The sequence below is a fragment of the Hyperolius riggenbachi genome, chromosome 1 (assembly GCF_040937935.1).
Source record: "Hyperolius riggenbachi isolate aHypRig1 chromosome 1, aHypRig1.pri, whole genome shotgun sequence".
Classification (NCBI taxonomy): Eukaryota; Metazoa; Chordata; class Amphibia; order Anura; family Hyperoliidae; genus Hyperolius; species Hyperolius riggenbachi.
The window spans coordinates 120,779,994-120,796,025 of NC_090646.1; the positions used below are offsets into that span (position 1 = coordinate 120,779,994).

At 44.7% G+C, this 16,032-nt stretch overlaps 1 long non-coding RNA gene across 3 annotated transcripts in view; it reads right to left on the minus strand.

Annotated features, from left to right (window-relative positions):
- Positions 1-16,032, minus strand: part of LOC137546070 (uncharacterized) — a 55,454-nt gene that overhangs the window by 27,604 nt on the left and 11,818 nt on the right. For 2 of the 3 annotated variants that reach the window (XR_011026172.1, XR_011026166.1), the window contains exon 2: positions 5,354-5,489. This is a non-coding gene — a long non-coding RNA (uncharacterized lncRNA). Of the gene's footprint in view, positions 1-5,353; positions 5,490-10,467; positions 10,569-16,032 lie in introns of all 3 variants that reach the window. The other variant, XR_011026173.1, reaches the window with a different exon arrangement.

Sequence of the window (16,032 nt, forward strand, 5' to 3'; positions counted from 1 at the left end):
TTGAGGTACAAGATCAGAGTTCGGAAGGATAGTCAAGGCAGGCAAAGGTCATAACAGATAATCACAATCAAACTAGTACTTTAAGCTATCAACAGAATCTAGCTTAGTGTAGGATTACAGCTCCAGCTGGTCCCGGCACACTAACGGATCTGACTACGGATCTGGGTGGTCCCACGAATGTGATCGCACGCCAGACAAAGAGCAAGTAAACAACCAGCAGTATATATACTCTAGGACCTTTCCAGGACCTCCCTAATTGCTGGTCCAATGGGAGCAGTGGAATTTGTCAGCTGACCCAGCTGGTCAGCTGACTCCCTTCTAACTGCTATTTAAACTCTGCCTCTGTGCTCGCGCGCGTGTAAGTCTGAATCTTGGTGGACTATCAGTCCCAGCCACACCAGTACTGTCATGCAATGTATCTAGTGCGGGGGCCGCCTCTGATGCGGACTCCGCCGTTACCAATGCAGATTCCGCCGCACTGCCTATGCGGCATGCGGCGTTTTTTCCGCGTTGTGACGCCATGCTGGACGCGGAAACAGCCGCCTCACTTCGAGAGACGGCGGCCTTTCCGCGTTTCCTTACAGGGTGGTTTAGTATATATATTTTTTCCCTGGTTTTTGTCCTCTAAACCCTGGTGCGTCTTATATTTTCCAGAGCATCTTTTATGGCGGAAAATACGGTATATTCACTACATGTACTGTATTTGTCTTCTTTCTTAAAATATTTGCACATGTTATCTTCATTCAGACAGTATTAAAAGATAATGGTAATGTAGCTGAAAAAGAAACAATACAAATCTGTAAGGCCACATTCACAGTGATGCATTGCGGTGCAATGTAATAGCTATGTTGTACTGCAGCTTACCACACTGCAGTGCACCACCTATGCAACGTTCACAGTACAGAGGTTGCCTTGCGGTATAACGGGTTGCGGTTTGGTAACACTCCGCATGCAGTTTGTCACAGCAGGAGTGAAGTATACTTTTTATTAACTGTATGCTTCACTGTACCCAACCTAATGCAAGCATAACACGCAGTGCCACTATCCCGATCCATAGTGTTACATTTCTGCTGTCACAGGGTACCCAATCCAATGGTCACTATGAACTTGGCCTCAAACTGATAGCTATAGGAATCATCATTTCTTTATTTCACCAAGCACAATGGGGGTTATACCCAGAATTTTCTTTGGCACATACATAATAGACAAAACAAAGAACATTTATATTGCGCTTTTCTCCTGACTGACTCAAAGTGCCAGAGCTGTAGCCACTATTGGCACTCTATAGGCAGTAGCAGCGTTAGGGAGTCTTGCCCAAGGTCTCCTCACTGAATAGGTGCTAGCTTGCTGAACAGGAAGAGCCAAGATTCTAGCCCTGGTCCCCATGTGTAAGAGGCAGATCCCTTAACCAGTACACTATCCAGCCACAGAACATAGATCATAGAAAATAGTGAAGAACGTCCCAAGAGGTCATCTGAGTGCTATGTGAGTGGAGCTGTTGCATTCTCTGCCATGATCAACAGCTTGCAGTGATTTGGATGTCCCCCAGAATATCCTAAGGAAGGGTAGGAGAGAGAGGAAGAAAGAGAGAGAGAGAGAGAGAGAGAGAGAGAGAGAGAGAGAGAGAGAGAGAGAGAGAGAGAGAGAGAGAGAGAGAGAGAGAGAGAGAGAGAGAGAGAAAGAAAGAAAGAAAGAAAGAAAGAAAGAAAGAAAGAAAGAAAGAAAGAAAGAAAGAAAGAAAGAAAGAAAGAAAGAAAGAAAGAAAGAAAGAAAGAGACAGAGAGTCCCCTGGGGCTTTGGCGGCAACATGGCTGGCCAGTGACCCAGTTAGCTGTCCCTGTGGCTACACTCAGAAAGATCAGACCAGTGTGGTCAGCACTATATTCATGCATAATAACAACTAACTCTTCTACATGGCACCTGTGTGCCATAGGCCAATGGATGCAGGAAACTGGCACAGATGTGATAATAATAATAATAATAATAATAATAATAATCTGAACATTTGTATAGCGCTTTTCTCCTGTCGGACTCAAAGCGCTCAAGAGCTGCAGGGGATAGAAAGGGTGCTGTTATTTCATTCTGTGTGATTGACTTTTAACTAATGGTTTCTGACAAGCAGAGTTCCCCTTTATAGCACTGGTAGAAGGGAGCAATATCTTCTGTTTTAGGAAAGTTACACTGCAGTTAGATAGGAGGATATAATGGACCACTGGTTTATATTCCTTCAGATATGCCTCTGCATGAGCGTTGCACATGATTTAAACCACAATACATATTGCCTGGGAAAACATGTGAGCTATCAGGAAAAAACTGAAAATTCCTGACCATAGCATTCCCATAGCTAAATCACAATGCACTGGGCCTGGACGGTAAACAATAATGGATGATGTTGGGTCATGCTCTCCTCCCAATCCTTTGGGAGCTCTTATTATTCTGCCTAAGTGAAACAAGCCTATCTGAGCTTTGAACTTGCTACAAGATTTGTTCCCAGGGTGCTCTGCAGTTCATTGGGGTTAAATGAGGCTCTGGCTGGGCTCTCAGATAGAAAAGTATGTCATTCTTCAACTGTATTCTCTCTGATCTGCGTGACACAGCGCGAGAGTTTTCTTACCAAATGTGTCAGCGGAGATATATCCCATACGTTGGAGCTAATCTCATCGGAATATAAATCAGGGAAGTAACTGCTTCAAGACATATCAGGAATGGAAGGCATTGTTCATCCAGATTAGGGACTGATTGGATTCGGTCACACTCAATAATAACTAATGTCAGCGACCGGACGTATATCTTAGAAGCATGTTGGCATCTATCACTCTGACCATCGAGCTGCTGCACATTCTCAGTTGACTGGGAAGTATTAATAGGAAACTGGTAACAGCAGACCAATATCACATGAACAAAGAGACGTATCTCTGAAGCAAAGTGTATAAATCTATCTTGTGTTAGTACTGTACTACATGGCCAAAAGAATGTGGACTCAAGAACATCATATTAATATACAGTATGTGACCATTTACATCTGGCAATGCTGAAATCAGTGCTAACGTGGGGTTATGCTTCACAATTCCTACTTATTTGTTGTCTTGTGAAGTTATTTTTGTATTTTCTTTCTTTGTTTTTCTACAGCTAGTGGCTGACACTTCTAAAGCAAAATCCCTTCTTGATGTCTAATTTCTACCTCCCTCTTAATGCAAACCATTCCTGATGCCTAACACACACACACACACACAACATTAAAGGTAGCCATACCTGATCAAAGAGCGATCGTATGGCTGCCTTTACTGCAAACAGATTGTGAATCGATTTCAGCATGAAACCATTCACGATCTGAGGTGGTGGTGCTGCCGCCGCTCTCCCCCCCCCCCCCCCCCCCCTGCATACATTACCTGCTCCGCCGGCGCCACTCCCCAGGTCTCCGCTGACTTCTTCTCCGCTCTGGTCTGGTCTCCGGGTCCGGCATGCTTCACTTCTTCCTGTCTTGGGGAAGTTTAAACAGTAGAGCGCCCTCTACTGTTTAAACTTCCTGTCTCGGCAGGAAGTTCAGTGAAGCATACCGGACCCGGAGACCAGACCAGAGCGGAGAAGACAGCGAAGACCTGGGGAGTCGCGCCGGCGGAGCAGGTAATGTATTGCAGCTGTATTGCGTTGGTCATCAGGCACTCAAACGCCGCTAGCGACGCGCTCCATACCCGTGGGCAATCGATGGTAATTTCCCGCACGGAACGATCGACGGGATCGATCTATTTCGGGACTAAATAGATCGAAATTTAGCGTGTACCATGAACGACGTGACAGCAGATTCGATCCCAGTGATCAAATCTGCTGTCAATCGGCGGGGAATCGGCCTAGTGTATGGCCAGCTTAAGCGTTTAAACCTGATCCTTATCAATTTACCCCTTCCTGATGTCCCCTTCAAACTGATAAAACTAATCTCAATAAAATTCTCCATTGGCACAACATTTATTTCCGTCCAGAGTTTCATTAATTTTTTGTCAAGATCTTGGAAGATGGGAAAGCTGGCCCACTGTGCAAATTCTTCTCCAACACACCCTAAAGATTCTCAGTGGGATTAAGGTCTGGACTCTGATGTGGCCAGTCCATGACCCATATGCAATTCACTTTTTTTCTTGAGTTTTCTGCCAGGTGATATTTTCACACCTTGTCATAAAATGCCTTTTAAACCAACAGTGAGCAAGAAAATGTTCAAAATAACTTTGATCGTACTTTTTTACTAACTTTTTGGTACTTTTTCAATTGTGAAATGCTAAAAAGTTATTTTAAAGAGAAGATGAAAATTATCTTTTAGGAGATAACTCAGGAGAAAAGGTTAATTGCATATGGGCCCATGTGTGAAAATGATGTCATATGCTCCTTGAACCACACTTTCACAATATGAGCCCAATGAATCCCGGCATTGTCATCTTGGAATATGCTCATGCCTTCAGGGAAGAAGAAATTCACTGATGGAATAACTTGGTCAGTCAGTATATTCAGGTAGTCAGCTGACCTCATTCTTTGGGAAACATAATCATCCATGCTGTAATTATCCAATGGGAGGTTCTTACCCATTTTCCCATTATAGGTGCCTATTGTGGATAGTACGGAGTTAAAATGCATCCACTTGTTATTCTTCATACTTACATAGGTTTTTGGGTAGAAAAAATCCATCGAGTTCAACCAAACAAGTACAAAACCAGCCTGCTCTCTCACATATCCCTGTTGATCCAGAGGAAGGCGAAAAAGAGAAAGGCATGGTCCAATTAGCCCCAAAAGGGTAAAAAATTCCTTCCCGACTCCAGATGGCAATCAGATAAAATCCCTGGATCAACACTACTGGGCATTACCTAGTAATTATAGCCATGGATGTCTTTCAACGTAAGGAAAGCATCTAAACCCCCTTTAAATGCAGATATAGAATTTGCCATAACTACTTCCTGTGGCAATGCATTCCACATCATAATCACTCTTACTGTAAAGAACCCTTTCCTAAATAAATGTCTAAAACGTTTTTCCTCCATGCGCAGATCATGTCCTCTAGTCCTCTGTGAAAGCCTAGGGACAAAAAGCTCACCCGCCAAGCTTTTATATTGCCCACTGATGTATTTATACATGTTAATTAGATTTCCTCTAAGGTGTCTTTTCTCCACACTAAATAACCCAGTTTATCTAAGCTTTCTTGGTAAGTGAGACCTTCCATCCCACGTATCAATTTTGTTGCTTGTCTCTGCACCTGCTCTAAAACTGCAATATCTTGCCTGTAATGTGGTGCCCAAAACTGAATTCCATATTCCAGATGTGGCCTTACTAGAGAGTTAAACAAGGGCAATATTATGATAGAGTTTTTATTTACCTCTTCAATGACAGGGTTGCCAAATGAGCTTTCTCCAGTTCTTCCTTACATCCTGGACTACCAGGAAAAGTCCAAGACACGCTTGCAGACACAACACTCCTCCTCCATTAGGCTCTATCACCATTAGACATGCTGCCTACAGAAAACCAACAAAAGGATCTACTGAGGAGTAAAGATGATACAATTATTTTACATAAATTCTGCTGTAGTAGAATTCGTGTAGAAGCTTTTTGATCACGTGGCTATACAGTATAGGTTTCTGAATGTTTAATCGAGACCATGTGATCACGTCTAACTATTGCTTCTTGGGCTAAAACAGGAAGCAGAGGTCAGACATGATCAGATGATCATGACCGGCCATTCAGATACTTAAAAGACCACTGTAGGCTAGAATAAAAAAAAAAGTTAAAATTACCTGGGGCTTCTACCGGCCCCTTACAGATGTCCTGTGCCTTCTCCTCGACATACTGATCCTCCAGTCCCCTGCTGCGGCTCACTTCCATTATCTGTGGTTTTAATGTCGTGGGCCACTGCGTCTGTGCGACCATGGGCATGTGTGTCCTCACTCCCGCTCATGTTCCCGGGAGCATCCTATGCAGGCGCAAAACCTCGTACTGTGCCTGCGCAGGATGCTCCCAAACATGTGAACAGTAAGACGCATGAAGCCACGGCCGCGCAGCCGCAGATAACGGGAGTGAGCGGTGGTGGGGGGACAGGAGGATCGGTATGTCCCGGTGCGGGCACAGGATGTCTGCAGAGGAGCTGTAGAAGCCCCAGGGAAGTTTAATATTTTTTTTATTTCAGCTTACAGTGGTCCTTTAAAAGTTGGTCACCTGATCAAACTGATTGCATTCCTCCATGACATCTCCTTGAGAAGAGTTTATGCAGAATGAAATGATCATTTCCACAGAGTAGCAATGACTTGATTTGCCTGGACTGGTCACAAGAGAATAACATTTATTATTATTTTTTTGATCAACAAAACTGAGTTTATTGAAAAATTGCAGAGAAATATATACATACAAACACAGCGACACAGTCAATATAGTATAAGCGAAACACATAATGTTACAAAGCCCATAAGTATTCAATGAAAAGGAACATCAGGAAAAGCCCTTTCTCAAGGGCCCACCAACCGCAGCTCCAACAGGTCACGGAACATTACTAATAAGTAACATTACTAATAAGCAAAGTGCAGCCATAAAAGATTTCTTGGCAGAATGCAACTACTGAGAAGAGAGGGAAATAGGATAAGGTCAGTAGTTCATGCGTAATATGTTGGCGCTTTATAAATACAATAAATAAATAAATAAATGTATTTCCACTCAGGGACACTTAAGAGGCTGCGACTTAGCAGAGACAACAAATCATTCAATCTACTTTGTAAATATTAAAATATAAAATAAACCCATGAATTATCTAAAAAAGGTAATTTTTAGGAGTAAGAGGATTGATACAATTGTTTATCTCATCAGTTTATTTTCACCTCGGGTTCACTTTAAGGGCATCAGTAAGTTGTTTAACCCACATAGCAAATGTGGGGGCCTGATGAAGGCCGGCACTGCCGTTCAGGCAAAGGGGGCAACCGCCCCAAGGTCCCCTAACTGCTGCAGGGGCCGATCACTTTTCCATAGCTGGAGGATTCCAGCACAATAAACAAGGAATGAAGAATTGCCATTCTAATTTGCTCAGTCACGCTACCATCGTCAAAGGCCCCCGGTACACACAACAGAACTGTTCTTGGAATGGCGATCTGATACAATCTATGCATTGCATCCAACCAGAGGCGTATCTAGAGGGGTGCAAGCATGGCTTGTGCCATGGGCGCCACAGCACCATGGGCGCTATACTTGCTCCTGTGCTGCACCACCATGCCTGCCCTGTGCTTCTCTGTCACTCAGACCGGATTCATTCTGTTAACTGGGGAACATGGCTACTTAACTTATGTACATAGGGTGCACTTGGCTTAGTGTTAGACAAGAGGACAGAGAGGAAATAAGAAGAGATATTTCCAAAAAATGTAACTTCAGTAATATCCAGAGCCAAAAAAACACAGGCAATCATAACACAGTAACGTAAGAAAGGATGCTGTTTTTAGAGGGGAAGAGGGCTCTGATGGTGGAAGAGGGGGGGGGGGGGGGGGGTGCGGCAATTTCAGTGTTTGCCATAGGCGCAATATTACCCAGATACGCCCCTGCATCCAACATAGCAGTCCAATACCTGCAAAGCTTGAGGCAATTCCAAACCATATGTATTAAGTCTCCATGATCCCTTTTGCATCTAGGGCAGTCAGGAGAGGACAATAGGCCAGCATGATACAACTGTTTGGGAGTATAGTGGACCTATGTATAATTGTAGCTGCAATGGCTTTTGCATGGCATTAAAAAGAGGAATCTCCTGAAGGGCCTCCTTGCAGTCTTTTCCAGTATGCTCCTGGACCTCCAGTTCCCAAACCATTTTACATTTCAGTGTGAATTTCTCAGGGAATTTGTCCAGTAACATACTGTAACAGGACAAAATCAATCCCTTATTCGAGGGCAGGCCTGCAAATAAAATGGATTTGATTATGTTTTGTCTCTCTACACCACCACACTACAGACCGCTGAGGAGTCGCGAGATGTGACGAAACATGTCGGGTGGAGCCTAACAGATGAACAAGCAAGTACAGTGGTGACTGACAGGGGTACAAGTTACTCTGGTCGCACTGGTCACTCTGCAAGCCTGCCCGGGAGGCAACGGGGGAGAGCCGGCAAACCTCTGAGCATGTAAATCAAGAAGCCGCATGTGTCGTGCATTTTAAAAATAAAGTCTTCGTGTTTTTAAATGGAATTATGCTATTGGAGCGTTCTTTTATGAGGTTTCCGCTATCCACTGAGGAGGCTGTCTGTACCAGTATGCTTTAAGGATCCATCAAGGAGACCATTCAGAGCCCAATGCGATATCTGACCAATCTAACAGTGGTCACATGAGTCGGGTGAGTTCTCTTCCTCACAGGGCGCTTTTTATACCTGCATAACTTTGAATTGGTTCACCTGAAAGCGTTATTAGGAGCACACATTGAAGAAAAGTCCAACACGGTGGGTATTATTATATTATAGGACATTTGACTAGATGCGGACTAAGGGCTCGATTCTCTAAAGGGTGATAACTGCTATCGCTCGCAAACCTTCCTTTATCACACGGAGTAATGCTTTGCGCACGCAAAGTGGCGCGGGCTGCAGATCGTGTGATAACTGCTGTGATAGCAGTTATCACACTTTAGAGAATCGAGCCCAAAATGCGGCTCTCTGGTGAGAATTTCGTCTGATCATACACATGGTGACCTGTATGCAATTAACTTTTTCTGCTGAGTTTTCTCCTAGGAGTTAAATTCTCATCTTGTATTTAAAAGAATTTTTAGCACTCTGCAAATGAAAAAGTACCAAAGGTAGGTGAAAAAGTACCATCAAAATTATTTCAAGCATTTTCTTGCTTGCTGGTGGCTTAAAAAGTATTTTATTGACAGGGTGTGAAAATCTCAACTAGGAAAAAACGAAGGAAAAAAAGTTAATTGCATATGGGCCGGGTTGTTTAAATAGTTGACTGTAGTGTTTTGAGAAATATTTTAGACTACCCACAACTTGTAGCACAGGGTGTGGGTGAAATATGCCAACTTTGCAGAATTTACAGAATTCAGAGCTTGCCAATACAGTTTCCAAGAAATGAAGGCAGGTCGTTCCGATCCCTTCAGTCCACCCAATACTACAATAAAAAAAATGTTGATAAGACACAAATTTTATCGCATACACCTTACAAACTGGTTGGCAGCAGTGTGAAGGATTAAAAGAATATTATTAATATAATATAAAAATGAGCCTATCATTCATTGGTCAGTCAGTAAGTATCCTATTTCCAGCTTAGCATTGAGCTCCCATCAGTTCCGTCTCTTCCACAAGACTGCAGCTTACAAGCCTTGTGTGTCTCCAAACAGGCAATTCATCTCCAGTGATGACATAACCTGGCAATCCGCACTGTGACCAGACGCATCCTCCCAACTTTCTATTTTTTACTATGTTCTCTCCTATGTTTTTCAGCCCCACCCACACCCACTCATCTCACTTCTATGAATCTCTGTTACTATTTTAAAATTAATGGCTGTGATCCTATGTTCTCCCAGTATGCTCAGGGAATAATTTAACATGCACTGCAGCACGAACAAAGGGTGAAAAGCAACATGCGCTCCTTCTCTGTTATTACTGATACATACCACTGCAGAAGAGCCTGACAGGAAGTGGTAAGTGGGAGTGATCGGTCCCACAGTTGTAGAAAGAAGAAAAATCAACAGCAGGTCTTCTCTTTGTATACGAGTAATAATTGTTTAGTTATAATTCCACAGCAAACCCAAAGGCAGTGCAAGGATGTCTTCATTTTTACTTCCTGCACTGTGCAGGTTCATGGGAAGGCTATAAACAAATTGCGTGAAATATGATACTTGGGCATGAAACAGTAAAGGCGGTCTCTTACTTACAAATGGATTCCATTCCTAGAGATTGTTTGTAAAATGAATTTGTTTGTAAGTTGAGTCCTGCGGTATACATCAGGGAAACCTACAACTGACCCCCTTGAATACTCTTTCTCATAATTGGATTCACCTGTGTATGTAGGTCAGGGGTCACTGAGCTTACCAAGCCAATTTGAGTTCCAATAATTAGTTCTAAAGGTTTTGGAATCAATAAAATGAAAATGACCAAATGTATGCACCTGCCTAATTTTATTTAAACAATTATTGCACACTTTCTGTAAATGCAATAAACTTAATTTCACTTCTCAAATATCACTGTGTGTGTCTTCTACCTTATATATTTACTGACATTTTTTATCTAACAACCAACGATTTATACAGGAAAATCATGACAATTAACAAGGTTGCCCAAACTTTCGCATCCCACAGTAGATGACTCACTTTCAGACAACCCTGGACATATAGTATAAACTATGCTTTTTAGCTGTTTTCAATGTGCTTTTTAAGTGTTTTAAAGTGTACCTGAGGCGACATGTGACATGAAGAGATAAACGTGTATGAACAGTACAAAACATATAACTAACAGACTGTAATACTTGTTCTATTTTGCTACCTGGAAAAGTTAATTTTCAGGCATGGAAGTGACAGCTTCTGTCTTGTTGGTAGCTTTTCAGGAATATAAGCCATAAAAGTTTTCCTGGCAGAATACAACTTCTGAGAGCAAGGGAGAGATAGAGAAAGGTCAGTAGTTCATGTATTTTAATTTAGAGACACTTAGGGCTTGATTCACTAACCAGCGCTAAGTGTTAGTGCCGGTGTGAAAAGCCACTTTGTGCCCCCTAAGTAGCTTTGCGCGCACTAACAGTCACTCAAAGCTACTTCGCGCACAGCCCCACTCAGTGCGCACACAGCGCGCATCACGGGTAATAGTGAGCGGTGCGACGTTAACGTCGCACCCGCTGCCCTGTAAACATCGCAACTGATGCGACGAAAACGGCGCATCGGGTGGCCTCGAAACGCTGCTTAAGGGGCACCTGATGCGCCGTTTTTGTCGCACCAGTTGTAACATTTACAGGGCAGGGCTATTACCTGCAGCGTTTCGTCGCACCAGTTGCGACGTTTACAGGGCAGGGCTATTACCCGCGCTGCGAACGCACTGAGCGGGGCTTTATTCAATGTTTGGGCGCAAACCACCTAATGCCCAGGTTTGCGACCATTAACTGTTAAAGCTCACTAACCGGCTTAGCGCCGGTTAGTGAATCAAGTCCTTAATAGGTTGCCACTGAGCTAAGACAACAAAACATTCAATCTACTTTGTAAATATTTAACTATAAAATAAAACGATGGGATATATATAAAATAGTCATTTTAGGAGTAGGTGGATTAATACAATTGTTTATCTCTTCAGTTAATTTTCATTTTGGGTTCACTTTAAGCTACTTATAACACTTTAAACAATACAGTGTACTTTAATTAATATGTAATTAAAAATGATTTGTATATTTTGTATATGAAGTTTGTTTGTATCTGTGAAACGTAACTCGAGCGGTCTGTAAGTAGGGGACTGCCTGTGCATGGTGTCAGTAGGGTTGTAATGGGTGCAAACAGGTGTAGTTGTAAATGTATTGTATATAGCGCTTACAGCTTTGTAGTGTGGAGTTCACAGACTCCCTAGTTATTTCACTACTGACCTTGAGGGTAGTGATGCTCAAATACCCCTTTTTAAAATTCGAGTTTGGTCGAATTCGAATAGTAAATTATTCGAGGTCAGTCGAATATTCGAGTCGAATAATTTTTACTATTCGATTCGACCTCGGACTTCGAGCTCACTATTCGAGTCGGTATTCGAGCTCACTATTCGAGCTGACTATTCGAATTGGCCTTAAATAGCTTCCAACACTTGTTTTGAGGGTGAATGATGCAAGAAACATCTTTTTTTCCAAGTAACAACAGCAAGTGATTATGTGGGGATGTTCCTTTAAAAAAAAAGGTGGAAAGAGAAGTTGTGTCCTTAATTTTGTTCAGTAGTGTTACTGTATATACTTGTTCTTCTTCTTCTTTATCTTTCTTCTTCTTCTTCTAGATCTTCTTCTTCTATATCTTCTTCTTCTTCTTCTATATTGTCTTCTTCTTCTTCTTCTTCTTCATCATCTTCTTCTTCTTCTTCATCATCATCTTCTTCTTCTTCATCTTCTTCATCTTCTTCTTCTTCTTCATCTTCATCTTCTTCTTCTTCTTCATCTTCATCTTCTTCATCTTCTTCTTCTTCATCTTCTTCTTCTTCTTCATCTTCTTCTTCTTCTTCTTCATCTTCTTCTTCTTCTTCATCATCTTCTTCATCTTCTTCTTCTTCTTCTTCATCTTCTTCATCTTCTTCTTCTTCTTCTTCTTCATCTTCTTCTTCTTCTTCTTCATCTTCATCTTCTTCTTCTTCATCTTCTTCTTCTTCATCTTCTTCATCTTCTTCTTCTTTTTCATCTTCTTCATCATCTTCTTCATCTTCTTCTTCATCTTCTTCTTCATCTTCATCTTCTCCTTCTCCTTCTTTTTCAATATCGTCTTCTTCTTCTTCACGTATTTCTCTTTTCAATTTTTTTTTTAAAGAAATGCAGCTATTTTTGAGCGTAACAAATAGCTGGTGGGCGCACGCATGTTGGAAGCGCCATTGTATGTGCTCCCTGGCAGTGGAAACACAAAGACAGCAGGAGGTAAATTCAGCAGCAGGAGGAGGAGGATGAGTGTGTGGCAGCAGGCAGTCAATGAGGCAGGCAGCTCGCCGTGACATAATAGCCCTGGTACCTAGCGGTGATACCAGGGCTGTAAATAAACACAACAGGAGGTCCCAGACAGCGGTCGTGCAGCCCACATTGTGTCCAATACACAACTGGGACAACACAGTTTTCAACCCGGGCACCTCAGAAAAATTAAACCTTTTTTTTTTTTTTTTTAATGGTTTGTTTGGTTTTGGTTTTGCAACCAATATAGCTATTGTTTGACGTAATAGCTGGTGGCAGAGTGGCAGCAGAAGGTAATTCTGTGTACCCTGGCAGTGGGAAACACAGACAGACAGCAACAGCAGCAGGAGGAATGGAGGAGTAATGTGAGCAGCTATTGTTTGACGTAATAGCTGGTGGCAGAGTGGCAGCAGAAGGTAAATCATCTGTGTACCCTGGCAGTGGGAAACACAGACAGACAGCAGCAGCAGGAGGAGGTATGGAGGAGCAGTGTGAGTGTGGCAGCAGGTAGGCAGCGTGACATAATAGCCCTGGTACCTAGCGGTGATACCAGGGCTGTAAATAAACACAACAGGAGGTCCCAGACAGCGGTCGTGCAGCCCACATTGTGTCCAATACACAACTGGGACAACACAGTTTTCAACCCGGGCACCTCAGAAAAATTAAACTTTTTTTTTTTTTTTTTAATGGTTTGTTTGGTTTTGGTTTTGCAACCAATATAGCTATTGTTTGACGTAATAGCTGGTGGCAGAGTGGCAGCAGAAGGTAATTCTGTGTACCCTGGCAGTGGGAAACACAGACAGACAGCAACAGCAGCAGGAGGAATGGAGGAGTAGGCGAGCAGCTATTGTTTGACGTAATAGCTGGTGGCAGAGTGGCAGCAGAAGGTAAATCATCTGTGTAGTGTACCCTGGCAGTGGGAAACACAGACAGACAGCAGCAGCAGCAGCAGCAGGAGGAGGTATGGAGGAGCAGTGTGAGTGTGGCAGCAGGTAGGCAGCGTGACATAATAGCCCTGGTACCTAGCGGTGATACCAGGGCTGTAAATAAACACAACAGGAGGTCCCAGACAGCGGTCGTGCAGCCCACATTGTGTCCAATACACAACTGGGACAACACAGTTTTCAACCCGGGCACCTCAGAAAAATTAAACCTTTTTTTTTTTTTTTATGGTTTTTTGGTTTTTGGTTTTACAACCAATATAGCTATTGTTTGACGTAATAGCTGGTGGCAGAGTGGCAGCAGAAGAAGGTAATTCTGTGTACCCTGGCAGTGGGAAACACAGACAGACAGCAGCAGCAGGAGGAGGAATGGAGGAGTAGGCGAGCAGCTATTGTTTGACGTAATAGCTGGTGGCAGAGTGGCAGCAGAAGGTAAATCATCTGTGTACCCTGGCAGTGGGAAACACAGACAGACAGCAGCAGCAGGAGGAGGAATGGAGGAGTAGGCGAGCAGCTATTGTTTGACGTAATAGCTGGTGGCAGAGTGGCAGCAGAAGGTAAATCATCTGTGTACCCTGGCAGTGGGAAACACAGACAGACAGCAGCAGCAGGAGGAGGAGGAATGGAGGAGTAGGCGAGCAGCTATTGTTTGACGTAATAGCTGGTGGCAGAGTGGCAGCAGAAGGTAAATCATCTGTGTACCCTGGCAGTGGGAAACACAGACAGACAGCAGCAGCAGCAGCAGGAGGAGGTATGGAGGAGCAGTGTGAGTGTGGCAGCAGGTAGGCAGCGTGACATAATAGCCCTGGTACCTAGCGGTGATACCAGGGCTGTAAATAAACACAACAGGAGGTCCCAGACAGCGGTCGTGCAGCCCACATTGTGTCCAATACACAACTGGAACAACACAGTTTTCAACCCGGGCACCTCAGAAAAATTAAACCTTTTTTTTTTTTAATGGTTTGTTTGGTTTTGGTTTTGCAACCAATATAGCTATTGTTTGACGTAATAGCTGGTGGCAGAGTGGCAGCAGAAGAAGGTAATTCTGTGTACCCTGGCAGTGGGAAACACAGACAGACAGCAGAAGGGCAGTACACAGCAGCCCACTGTAGGTGTAAAATGTGTGGCTGCAGGCGACGTAATAGTCAAAGTGAACCAGGCTGGCTTAGTGAGCAGGAGCCAGGAGGTGGTAAAGGGTGGTAAGGCACATTAACGATGGTTCCGGCAGCCAGTTCATGTCCCCCTCTCGCCGACAACAGGGGCCAGGAACTCGCCTTCCACCCACGCCTGGTTCATCTTGAGAAACGTCAGTCTGTCCACAGACTTGTGAGACAGACGTGAGCGTTTCTCGGTGACCACGCCACCAGCTGCACTGAAGCAGCGCTCGGACAGCACGCTGGAAGGGGGGCAGGACAGCACTTCCAGGGCGTACTGCGCCAGCTCGCTCCAGATCTCCATGCGCTTGACCCAATACTCCATGGGATCAACAGGGGCATCGCTGTCAAGCCCGCTGTACGACCCCATGTAGTCAGCCACCATGCGGGTCAGGCGCTGGCTGTGACCGGAGGAGGATGCTGCTGCATGCATCTCCTCTCTAGTCACTGCTGCCGGAGCCTCTACAGTCCTGTAGAGCTCGTGGCTGAGAGACAGCAGGTCTGTGGGGCGCTTGCTGCTGCTGGATGCAGGCACCTGCTGCTGCCTCTGTGCTGGCTGCTGGACAGTGGGGGTGGAAGGCTGGGGGAAGGCTTCCTCCAAGCGCTCAACAAGGGCCTGCTGCAAGCTCCTTATTTGTTGCGCTGGGTCTCCTCCTGCAGGCGGCAGGAACTGGCTCAACTTCCCCTTGAGGCGTGGGTCCAACATCATGCTGATCCAGATGTCCTCCCTCTGCTTCATCTGGATCACCCTGGGGTCCCTGCGCAGGCACGTCAGCATGTGCGCTGCCATTGGGAAGAGGCGGGCCACGTCTGCTGGCACATCGACGTCAGTGCTGTCCTCATCCTCCTCCTCTGCCGCCTCATCCTCTCTCCACCCCCGCACCAACTCAGCTGCGCTGTGCTGATCCCCCTCATCAGCAGCCAGGTCAGGGACCTCCACCAAGTCCTCCTCCTCCTCCCCCTCAGAGGTGAACTGCGCAGCTGGTTGCCGCTCCTGCTGGTCCAAGGCTGCCGCTCCCTGTTCCAGCAAAGCATCGAGGGCCCTGTTCAGCAGAGAAACCAGGGGCACCCACTCGCAGACCATAGCATGGTCCCTGCTCACCATGTTTGTGGCCTGCAGGAAGGGAGCCAGCACTAAGCACACCTGCTGCATGTGCCTCCAGTCATCATCGGGGACGATGGACGGGATGTTGCTGGTCTTGTCCCTTCTCTGAGCTGCGGAAACAGTGGCCAGGGCAAGGTACTGTTTGACAGCGTGCCTCTGTTCAACCAGACGCTCCAACATCGCCAGGGTGGAGTTCCAGCGAGTCGGAACGTCAAGGATCAGCCGATGGCGTGGCAGATCCAG